This window comes from Phoenix dactylifera, chromosome 7 (assembly GCF_009389715.1).
Source record: "Phoenix dactylifera cultivar Barhee BC4 chromosome 7, palm_55x_up_171113_PBpolish2nd_filt_p, whole genome shotgun sequence".
Lineage (NCBI taxonomy): Eukaryota > Viridiplantae > Streptophyta > Magnoliopsida > Arecales > Arecaceae > Phoenix > Phoenix dactylifera.
The window spans coordinates 2129302-2141752 of record NC_052398.1 but is presented as its reverse complement, the minus strand read 5'-3'; the positions used below and the strand labels follow the sequence as shown (position 1 = coordinate 2141752).

Below are 12451 nucleotides of genomic sequence, written 5' to 3'. Positions count from 1 at the left end.
CGGAAATGTTTTTTGTTCTTTTTTTTGTCTCAAGAGGGAAGGGAGGGTTTACTGTTGGTTGCTGGTGCAGAGGCGATCTAGCTCAATTTGCCGTTGATTGTAATTTTTTATTTCCATTCGATTTGCATGACAATTGGAGCATCAAAGATTCAAAAATGCATTTACAATATAATATCAGTGACAATTCAATTTGAAATTCTGCAGGAGAATTTGCATCGTCTTGAGGTATGTTTCTATCACCCTTTCCAGTCTCGCTAAAGCGATGGAGTTAAAAAAAGAGAAAAAATTACGATCGATGCAGTCTGAATTCAATTTTACTTCCGTACCAAAATGTTTGATACCATGACGAGAGTGGTTTTATAGGACAGATATTAGAGCAATATCATTTCTATTTCCAATGTTAATACTCGTGCTCTGCATTGCATGGCTATCGTATACACCCACTATATTTCATCGCATGTGTTTGTGTGCAAGCTTGGAAGATGCACGATCAGTTGTAAGGGCAGGAAAATCCACATTGATCCATAGTTGTGACATTCACCTCTGAAAGCAAGCTAATCTTATCAAACTGGAAGACCAATATATGATGACACCGTTTGATGCATCCATGCAGATTCCATATGACCTGCACACCAGTAAGTGCACCTCTCATCAATAACTTTGCTACGTTCATGCATGCTACTTTTGTTGATCAAACAACCAGAAACACTGGGGAAAATAATGGAACTAATTTATTTGTTGATCAAGCCACCACATGCGCTCCACACTGGTGCTGTGAATATAGCAACTTGTATGCCATCACCAATGCACCTCAAGAACGCAATCTTCTTGATTAATTAATATGAGGCATACAGTAGCACATCCACATCCAGCAGAAGCATTTGAAGCTGTAAGTTCCATGGTAAAATTTAAATTTTTGACATATGCTTTCACCAAATCATTCCCTGACTTAACAGATCCAATTAAGATATAGTTCTGAACTTTAAAAAAATAAAATTATGCACCAAAGGCCCATGCCAGGTCGCAACAGTGTCCTCAAGGCTAGGCGTCAGACATAAAAAAATCTGTTGCTCTTGGTCTTTCAATCAGAGAGATTTGCCACCTTTTCAGCAACTCAAGCATTCTGGCTCCTGGTATCGTTGAACGTTATCTGCTTCTGCCTTTATCGTCTTCCTCTTATCTCCTCCCTCTTTGCTGTTTAATTTGTTTTAACCTTCTTTCCAGCACCGGCTGGCATCATGGGTTTGCCATCCTTCCTCGACTCCTCAACTTGGGCCAATATGTTTCTTCCCATGGAGGTGAGAGGTCAACATGGCCTCGCTGTTGCATTTCACCTTGCAAAGGTCACAGAAGTAGCTCGTCTTCTGAACTGTCTGCTGCTGCTTGTCTTCTCTTCAATTCTTCACAGGCCCCCTGCTGTCAACGACTCACCATTTAAGATTTTGTTGGCACCAAATGGTGCTTCTGTGGCTTTGGGTTTCTTGCCTTCAATTAGTGCTTCTCGATTGGCTCTGTGTTTTTTTGCCTCAGAGGCGTTCATCCAGGCCCTGCTTGCTGGTCGCACTCACCTGACAGAGAGCACAACTCCAATCCTTCTGGGATGGCATAGGAAATTCACTGCCTCCAGTAACAGCCACTGCTGTTCTCTTAATCCCAGATAATTTGGGCTTTGATGGTATAAGCTGCAAAATAGACGCAAGTTTGGTTCCATGCATCACGGATAACATATAATTTACCACACGAAACTACAATCCACTAAGAGGGAAAAAATGTTAAATTAAAAGGGAGAATTTAACAAGCTGATTTTAATGGTTACAATACAAAGAGCAGTAGCATATAAATGACACAAATTTTACCAATTCTAATGACAAGAACAACTCAGTTAAATCGTCCAGGCCTCTAAGGAGCAATGCCTTCCTTTAACTTGAATAAATCTTTATTTGTTTACTTTTTAACATTTTGATTGAAATATTTCATTTTATCTAAATAATGGTCAAGATTAGCAGAGCCCATAAAGCATGGCGTAACATAACAGCAGACATGCTTACCTGATAAATAACTGCCTATATTCAATGTTAAAATGCCTAACAAAAAGGGCGGCCTAGTACATGAGGCTCTTATCACTATAGGATCTAGAGAAAGATCGGATGTATACAATCTTACCCTCGCATGCGGAGAGACTGTTTCCATGCTTTAAACCTGTACCTAAGCCATGGAGCAACATTTTTATTTCACCAAAGCTCACCCTCAATGTCAAAATGCCTAATGCTAGAGGCTAAAAAGGCAATTGGGAAAGTGATTATTTCCCTTCTACAGAAACATTTGCCTAGATCCTTTTTCCCATAGTTTTAACAAATTATTTAGCAGAGTTACCGCAACTAAACAGTATCATGTAAACATGAAGCATATATTTTATGAAGGCTGCACATTCCAAACTATACTGGCCTTCAGCAAGGCATCGATCAATCATGTTGATGTGATGCAGAAGCTATGCCCTTCATCGTAAAACTAAAATCCCATGTTTCATCTGGGATACAAACTGGTCACCGGAACACACACCCCATTTCATGCTCCCCAATTAGTATTAAATCAATAGAAGAATTTTAACCCTGCCTCCCCAGTCAGCAATTAATGTTAGTCTTGGCTTTAAAGAAGTTATTTATGAGGCCATCTAAATGAGTTTTTATAGCCCTCTTGATAGCCCCAAAATGGAAGTCAATGAGGAGTATAGTGGTCATGGAAAAAACAGAAACATAATGAACACATCCCTGGTACAGTAAAACATTTATGCTCTCCGAGCCAATTTCCCCCCAAAACACTATACAACATAGTGGTAATATTAGGAATTTTCCTACTGAATTAGCCACATAATCTGATTGAGTCCTTCAGATCACAAAAATAAGTGAAGGAAAACCAGTGAACTGTGAAAATAGAGCATGTGTTCAGGATGGCCAACTTGAAATACCAATTTTGCCAGTGTCAACAAACAGGTGGAATGAGTGTTGACAGCACATCATAAACCAGACAGCCAATCAGATACTGCATTTATATTCCACAACTCAATGACATGTTAGATTAGTGGAGTCATTTTGACCAGATTAGAACAAGAATTGACAGAAGCAAAATACATAAACTGGCCTCCATGGTTGGTCTTTTTTGCATTAAACCTTCAAAATAATTTATGATTCAGGTGCAAAAACCCTTGATTGAACATTAGCATTGAATTTAAATGATCTTATTATCTATGGCAGTTTGTCAAACTTTAAGATCATGCCTTGATATGTAAAACCATTTCCATACATATAGCACAAGGCTTGATGATGATCTTACTGTTTTATTAACAGCGATCTTAAGGTTTAGAATGATTGGTATTGAAATTTCATAGTTCACTGAATAGGCCTGACTCCTGAGGAGAATCCCTCATAACTCACTGAAGTTCCATTTTTCCTTGTTGTCCCCTTTTCCCTTCTTTTCCTCGTCCTCTTTACCACCCTGTTGGTTGGGCACTTTATCTTCTTCAAACTGTGAGCCATGCAAGCCATTCTTTCTCTTCATATCTGAATACCTACAGATCCCTCACTCAAGTGGCCAATTTTATCACTTATATTTTTTCTCCTATAAATTGAAATATGGAATGATCAAACACGTCATGGAACACCATGATTCATTTTGCAATTCCACCATCTAAAAAGACTCTAGATTAACAGAGCTCCTAAAACTCTTAAAATAGCCACAGCATGCCAACTTCTTGAATAACATCAATTATCACCTTTCCCGTTCCAATCATTCACCTTGCTTCTCAAGATGAAATTAATAAGTGAGTGTGGTTTCCATATGTATTACTGATCAACAAAAATCAAAGCTCACTTATTGGCAAGTCAGTCCACAGCTTTTATCAATGAAGCTTGCAACCTCAACCTAATTATATTAAAAAGCAATCACATTCATAAGCTAAACCATACCAATCAATATCATGACAGGTAGGATAATCAAGAAGTTTTCAGAAAAGAAGATTCAAATTCCTAGCAAAAAAAAGAAGAAGATTCAAATTAAAACAAAATTCTAATAGAATAGCTAGCAAAGCATGGAGTCCTAGATCTTTTTTTTGACATAAAAATTTGTCTGATAGTGACCAAAAAAATCTGTGACCTAGAATTACACAATTATAATTCATAATTTCTTTGAACATGAAATACCTTCTCTTGAGTACTCATAAGACTTTAGAAGAACAGAAGAGAAAAAAGATGATTGCAGAATGATAGTGGGAAAAGATACTCTACATGCTTACAATAGGAAATAGTATAATAGGTAATATGACACTTTAAGCATTCCACATTTAGAATATTTGACAAACATTAGCCGCAAGTCTCATGCCTTCTAGAGACTCAACAAGTACTGCTGGAAGAACAGCACCCCCCCGGGAACCCAAAGAAGAAGGGTAGAAATCCGAAAGCAGTTAGCCTTTTCTAGGATCCTCCTTGGACTGGCTTGTATTCTAAAAGTCTGAGAGGCATTATGTCACAGGAAATAAAAGAAAAAAAGATTATTACACCTTACACCAACCCCTCCCAGCCCCTTTCAAGCTGTCCTAATAAGGGCAATAACATAATATGAAGAGTGTCCACATGTACACAATCGCCTTACACCTTAGGGACTACTTTGCAGACACGCTTAGTCTGGTTCAGCCCACTTTGAGATTTAGCACTATATCCACTTACTATTAATGCTAAGTTTGGTCCATGGAATAAGGGCAGGAAAGGAATGGGAATTCTGGTTTTGGCATCATTTTAATGTTTACTTTGCAACACAAGTATCAATTTTCTCTGGAATCACCTTTCCTTTAAATAGAAGAATCGCGATTCCACTCTTCAAATGATAGGAAAAACCATTCTCATAGGAATGATAAGGAAATATATTTGTGCTATGAACTAACTATCAACAATTATGATATAAAATAAAATGAAATGATATATTTGGTATGGATAACTTAGCAAAATTTATAGTATAAAATTGGAATGGATAATTAGTTAACATTTGAATTTAAAAGCATTAGTATATTAGGATGAACAGTGAAAGTAGAAATAACAGCCATTATAACAGAACAACAACTATTATTTAAAACTCTGTTATGTATAATGTAATACAATGGGAGGACTCCAAAACATATATAATTGGCCATTCCAAAATTTAGATTTATTCCTGGTCAATGGTATAGTTAGGAAATAAATAAAAAATTGATTTCATTTGAATATAACTAACTAAATTAAATACTAGAATAGAATTCTCATTCCCCTTCCATGCATTGGGGCTAAGTTCCATTCCCATTTCAATTATATTTTTTTCAGTTAGATGAAAAACATGGTGTAGGTGAAATTCTTTAAAATTTATGGACCAATCTTGCATATATGCAAGTTTGCTAATATATACTTGCTTCTAGATTATCTCATTCCAGAGTGTATTTTTAACTCTCCCACACCTGACATAATTAGACCCACCAATATTGTAAAATATTTTGGTCAACCAAGATGACATAATATTATTAAATTTTCAAAAGTTAAGAATTATATTAATTATCTCAATTACTTTTAAAAATCATAATTGCTTTCACGATTAGATAATATCAATGTTGTGAGTTTCTTGGTCAACCAAGATGACGTAATACTATTGAATTTCTTAGGAATTAGAATTACTTTCATCAGTTGGATTGATAGACTATGACAAATTGATGTGCACCAACCATTTTTCATCCATCTTGAATTCATTATAAACCTACTTACCTACCCATGACCGATAAAACAAAGGATAGTGAGTAAAGTAGGCTCCCTTTGATGAGAAGGAAGTTTTTCATGGTTGACAAATCAGTTCCTTTCTCTTCTCATTTGCATGTCTTCTCATGTTGCCAGATGAATACTACCTAAAACAACATATCACATTCAGTGACCTGCCAATATAGAGTTGAATAGGATATTTTAGTTACAATAGAGTATCTTTTAATGCTCAGTATATTTTCCTATTATTTCTATACGAATGTATTTTGGTCAACCTGATGAGATGGAATGATTTTTCTTCTTTTTCTTTTTCTGTTTTATTACAAATTTGCATGATTTTGTGTAGCTGAACTAAACCAAACCACAATTCAAGAATAATAGGAAAGATCATATTAAAAAGGTGGACTGGCTAATGTTTGGAATGAGTAAAAATACAACACTGTATCCAATTCAAACAATCAAACCAATCCGAACTAATTTGTTTCATTCAAAATTTTTGAGACTAGATCAACCTGAAATGATTATAATGAAGTGGACCATTTCCAACTTGTTTGGATATGCCATAAACACGGAGATATGCCCAATCAAGTTGGAGAAGACTGCAGAAATTTTGTCTGCGAACCTACTTAAATGGTTCCAAAATTTCTGCAGGATGTGAATATGAAGAAAAATCAAGAAACAATGCTATAGACTGAAATGTAGTTGATAAAAATGTTAGAGAAACAGGTCTACGGTGAATTTTTTAATACTTTCATCTTGGCCATCCTCTGCATGTCACTCACCATGAAGTTTAATAGCAACCAGGTCCCTATGTCAACACATTAGGCACGCAAACAATGATTTTAACAAAATAATTTACGTAATCACCACATCAACCACTTCATATGAACTTTAAATTTATCTCTCTTACCATCTCTCTTCCTATAGCTTGTTACTTGTATTTGCGTGACTAAGAAATGGATGCAACTCTATTTGTCAGTTGTTTCTGCTATTTCAATAGTGAGATATATAAGATTAGATTAAATAATAGAATCACAATAGTTGTGGTTGGCAAAAAACTGCCATATCCATCAGCCACCATAAATGGCTATCATGGTTGCAGTGGAGAGTTACAAAGCCCAAAATATCATAAAAACCTATTATGAATTGATATGTTGCTCCGATATAATGGTTATTGTTAATCCTTCTAACAACTTTTAATAGAAAATGACATTGTTGTGATCAAGCTGTTCATAACTGAAGTTCTTTCGCTCAAATCTACTATTCTGATAAACATACTTTAGCTTTACAATGTTATAACTTCTAACTCAAAAATACTTTTGAATGTAAAATGAACTTTTTTTTGCTAAAGAAAACATTAGGAATTTTAAAACTCAAGATTAATATACTAACATATGGGTCTAAACTCTGTTTCATCAATAAAATTTCAAGTTGAGGCTGAAAGACCGTGCCACGAACATCTCAATGAGGATTAAGTTGGATAAGATGGACATGGTAAATATTCAGTGGATGTCAAATTACACCAATTGGGCAGTGTCCTAAGATTTCCTAAGTAGTGGGACACTTACTGGTCGCCATGGCAGCACACACTTATTCAATGGATGCCAGAGGTCTTGTAGAAGGAAAAATTACTAACAGGAATGGGTAAATTACTTTTGCCATCTATCGGTCGCACTTTCTTCTGAAAGTCAAAGAGGTACAGGGCAGAGACAATCAATACACATTACTAGGTACATAATTGTAAACAATTTGGATCTTCTCATAAGCCCATCTTTTCGGATTGGAATCTCTAATCTAATTCAGAAGTTCAATCTGAACCCTCATCAGAGTATGACCAAATCCAACTCATAGTCCAGAAGATAGCGAGCAATAATGTATTCATATAACTGGCACTATCGGTTTTATAGCTCCATTGACTGCTAAAAAATTAAAAAAAAATAAGCACCAAATCTGATCCTGAGCTCCAATATAGAGAATAAATTTCACTCTAATATCCAAGCACATAGTACAGAATCAGCATAATATCTAATAGCATAATATTACAATCATGCTAACCTATGGATATTTATCTGACAAATTCCATTTCTCTAAGTCATTAAATATGCAATCGAAAAGAGAGACAGTTTACATAGTAGTACAGCCATTTTTGTCTACAGGCATCTATGCTTGTCAATATTGACACACAATGGGCGACCCTAGGTCAAGGATTTCACAAAAATTTCAATAGGATTGGTCCAATGGTAGGTGTGTGGGTGCAAGGAAGTGGATATTTTGAAAACACTGCAAAGAAGCCTTTAAGAAGTAAGTGCAGGTTCAAGTTTCCAGGGAGTATCGGAATAAGGTAAGCTATCTTAGACAGGTTTCCCGTTGCTATGGATGAGACAGCATCGTATTACTTTTCATTAACTGAGAGTGTAGCTGCCATAGAGAAAACTAACAAGAAATTGCCTCGTATATTGCCTTTTTTTTAATAAGATTTTTGAGTTACCATGTCATTTCCACTGAACATGTTTTTCATTTTCCCAAAATACCAGCTAATATGATATCAGTATATGGCTGAGACTTTCAGTCTTTTAATCCACATTCTTAAATGGTCTTTAGAATTATTAAATACCAAACTCAATGCCTCATAACTGCACTTAGCCCTGTTTTTACATATCAGTTGGCATGTCCATATCTTGATTCATATATATTGGCTGAGTTTCCAATATATCTGGGTTCTTTCCCAATTTTGTCAGACTTCCAACATAGCCAAGATAGATCGAGATCTCAATTCATCTGAGTGTTGGAAGAAATTGAAATGGCTGAGATATCCAGTTTCGAGAACCATGTTACGAAAATGTGGTCAAGCATGTATTTCAAAAAATCATCCTTAAAAATGCTTCTTTAAAGGCTCCTTTCATAGGCAAAATAAATACCAAAGGGATCTCGTGACACTATATCTACAGTAATGTTTTTCTCAAAAAAAAGACAGCTTGAATTTTAGGAATGTCACCTGCCAATTCTTATTCCTAGAACACCCTAGACTCCACCAAAGATTGCTGGTCTTTGTAATCGATTTTCCTTTTCTCTTTTTCTAACACTAATGACAAATCCAATTAGAGCTGCTGTTCTTGTCCAACTAAGACATCACATTGGATCTTATCTAATCAAATATCGGCAGACTTTCTATAACACTACTCTTAATGCATTGGATAGACAGCCATGAATACCGACTAAAAGGCACACTTCTTATCTCTTCAAAATAATATCCAAATTAATACCAGTGAGACCATAAATACCTTTAAGGGTGTTTACATGTTGAGTTGGTATAGTCTCATATCGATTCTAGACACATGGGTTCAATCCCACCCTTGCCCCAATTTTTGGCGGGTTTCCACTAATCCTAGTTCTCCAAAAAAAAAAAACATAGATATCTTTTCTTTTGGCCGATTTCTCCTTAAAAGTTCCATATTAATTTCAAGCCTATATTCAATGGAGCACCACCTAGTTGACTTGCTATTTCTGATATGACAAGGATGATTGGTGCAATTCATGTGATTGGTGGCTTTTTTAAAGGTAAAATTCACATTTTTCCCCTGTCGCACAAGTGCCACTTCAAATTGAGCCATATGACAAGTGCACTATAGCATTTTCTTTCCTTTTAGTTATATAGGGCTAACTAATGTGTAGGAAAATGTTTAATTATATAAATGTTCCCAAATAAAATTTCTTCTGTGTCTATATTGTGTTTTTACACAATGCATCTTGTGAAGTTGCCTTCGCAATTAAATTTACAACCAACCACTTTCTGTATATGTGTGTGTATGTATGTATTAATGTACATATGTATGTGTGGGTGTATACATGTGCGCGTGTGTATGTGTGTGTATCTATCTATCTATCTATCTACATACATACACACATACACAAACACGCACACACACACATATATGTATGTATATGTATAATTCCACAGTGGTTTCCAAACTAAACCCAAAAATATTAAATGTATAATTTCATGCATAGATTTATTTTGTGTTTCTCTTGACCATATAGAGTGAAATATTACTGTGGATTTATTAGATAAACAGCCTATAAAGCACAAGATAATGATTATCCATTTTGTGTTGCATGGACAATTCTACCATATCACAGATATAGTGCACATTTTTTGTTTATTACTTCTTGTAAAAAATTTAAGTTACGATTTATCTATGTTTCCAATCTCTTGTGCATTGCTCGTCCTCAAATACTAGTCATGCTAAAAGTTTAAAGAATCATTAAAGACAAGGGAGGTTTTTGAATTTCAATGAACGTTCTCACTATAAAGAAGCAAAGATTTAATATGAAATGCAGTGGCTAAAACAGCTTGAGGAATCATATAAACATATAGAATTGGAAATTATGTATAAAGAAAAGTGCAGGGAATAAACAACTCTAAAGGGCGACACCTCAGGCTGATGCTGAGGCAGAGGCAGCTTCCTTCCCACCACCGGTTTGGAAGGAACTGGAGGTGGAGGTGACCACTCGCGAACCTTATCTTCTGGATACGGAGGCACCCGAGGGGGCCGAAACCTGTCCCCTATTCTAGCTTCCGGACAACACTGCATCCCACGCCCGAGGCCCGCCTCAGGGTGCACCCAGGCCCTCGCCACCGAGGAGTACCTCTCCATCTGAAGCCATCTCGTGGCCATCGCGCGCTCGAGCTCCAACTCCCTCCTAACTTCTTCCTCCAAGATCCTCCTTTGAGCGATATCCCTCGCAATGAGTTTCCTCCCGGATCAGCTCCTTCTGGAGCTCTCTCCGCAGGGCTTCTCTGGACGGGATCGGATGGATTAAATCGCCTCTTCTGATGTCTCCAACCACGTCAATGTAGCCCGCTGATCAAGAAACACAGAGCAAGAACCGAACTTTATTTCTTGATCAAGAAAATAAACATCAAAATGATCGAAAAACCGAGGGTTCTCTCACCGCGCAATGCCTTTTCGGTGAAATAGCCATTGAAGGAGGCGGAGGACGAGGAGGAGAAGAGCAAGCGATCGCGGTCTTCCGCGGCTCGATATCTATAATCCATGGGAGCAGAGGCGGAGACGTCAGAGAAGGAGCGACGGATAGGATTAGGGTTTGGGAGTGAAGGGAAGGGAGGGAGAGGTTGCGTGTCGGAAGGATTGGCGAAAACCCTAGCCCTCGAACTCGAAGGAAAGGGGAAGGACGACGACTCCGAGGGTTCCACTTCCATGGAATGGATAACGAAGAGTGCGAGACCAAAAGGGGGAAATAAGAGGGCAGCGGGCGGGAGATTTGCGGGTAGTTCTATATACACCCCCCCTATTGCTCAGGACACCCCCAAAAACCCAAAAAAAAAAACCCAAACTAACCTTTAGTGTAATTACCATATTGCCCTTGAAATTTTCTCATACACCCCCCTTCCTCCTCCTCCGTTTCGTTTTGAAAAGAAAAAAAAAAAACCCCTCAAACCCCCCTTAAACCCCTCCTCCCCCGTTCCCCCTTCTCCCACTCGTCGCCGACATTCTCCCGATCTCCGACCACCTCGTCGGCTTCTCCCGGAACCACCTCGCCGGCTTCTCCCGAAATTTTTTTTTTCACGGTTCGTGCTCCGTTCGGCACTGGATCGCCGAACAAAAGGCTTCTGTTCGGCTGAACAGTGCCGAACAGAAGGCTTCTGTTCGGCAACCCTCAACCGAACAGATCTGTTCGGCTGCACAGTGCCGAACAGAAGGCTTCTGTCCGGCACTGTTCAGCCGAACAGAAGCCTTTTGTTCGGCGATCCAGTGCCGAACGGAGCACGAACCGTGAAAAAAAAAAATTTCGGGAGAAGCCGGCGAGGTGGTTCCGGGAGAAGCCGGCGAGGTGGTCGGAGATCGGGAGAATGCCGGCGACGAGAGGGAGAAGGGGGAACGGGGGGTTTTGGGCGTTGGCGAGGTGTTTTGGAGGGGAAGAGCGGGGTGGGGGGGGTTTGGGGGGTGTAGAGAGCAATTTAGTTGAGGGGGTGGGGAGGGTGGGGGGTAATTTAGGAATTTTTAATTTTTTAGGGGTGTCCTTAGCAAATGGGGGGGTGTAGAGAGTATTTAATTTTTTTTTAATTTTTGGGGGGTGTCCTGAGCAATAGGGGGGGTGTATATAGAACCACCCGAGATTTGCCCGTCGTGGAGTAATTTGGTAATTAGATTTCAGGACTCGGGTTAGTTTGGGGATCCAGTTTATTACAGTGGCTGCCTACAGTACGGAAAGAAATTGATCAGGGCCCAGAAATTTGCTGTTGCTGCTGATGATAATAATATATTATAATATTATTATTAGATTATTATTAGTAATATTGTTTACAAAATGGGTCAATGTAGGTACTGATCTATGCTAGTAAATAGAAAAAAGTTTCTTGTCTTTTTTATTTTATTTTATGTAAACTCCTCTTCTCGAGAAAAAAGTCTCAAGAATTAATAAACACAATAAATACTTAAAAACTTGCTTGATTCGCACGAAACGGGAAAAAAGTAAAAATATTTTTTTATTTATTTAGAATTAAAAAAAAAGATAGAAAAGTAGTTTTTTAGATTAAGATTTTTATATTTTATGAGAAAAAACCTCATGAGGAGCATAGAAAAGCAACTTTTTCACTTATTGGGAATTAAAATGTTTTTCTAAAACTATCCTTAAGCCATTAAAATTCTTGGTTAAAGTTT

The 12451-nt window shown here is 37.6% G+C and overlaps 1 long non-coding RNA gene across 3 annotated transcripts; it reads right to left on the bottom strand.

Annotated features, from left to right (window-relative positions):
* Positions 1 to 888: 888 nt before the first annotated feature.
* On the bottom strand, positions 889 to 11032 carry LOC113462948. 3 transcript variants are annotated; one of them, XR_003386328.2, is made up of 4 exons: positions 10722 to 11032; positions 10202 to 10630; positions 5778 to 5941; positions 889 to 1682 (listed from the first exon to the last, which is right to left on the bottom strand). It is a non-coding gene; the product is annotated as an uncharacterized LOC113462948 (long non-coding RNA). The 3 variants fall into 3 exon arrangements; XR_003386329.2 differs by having other exon boundaries at positions 5782 to 5941; XR_003386327.2 differs by lacking the exon at positions 5778 to 5941 and having other exon boundaries at positions 10722 to 11030.
* Between the last annotated feature and the right edge of the window lie 1419 nt (positions 11033 to 12451).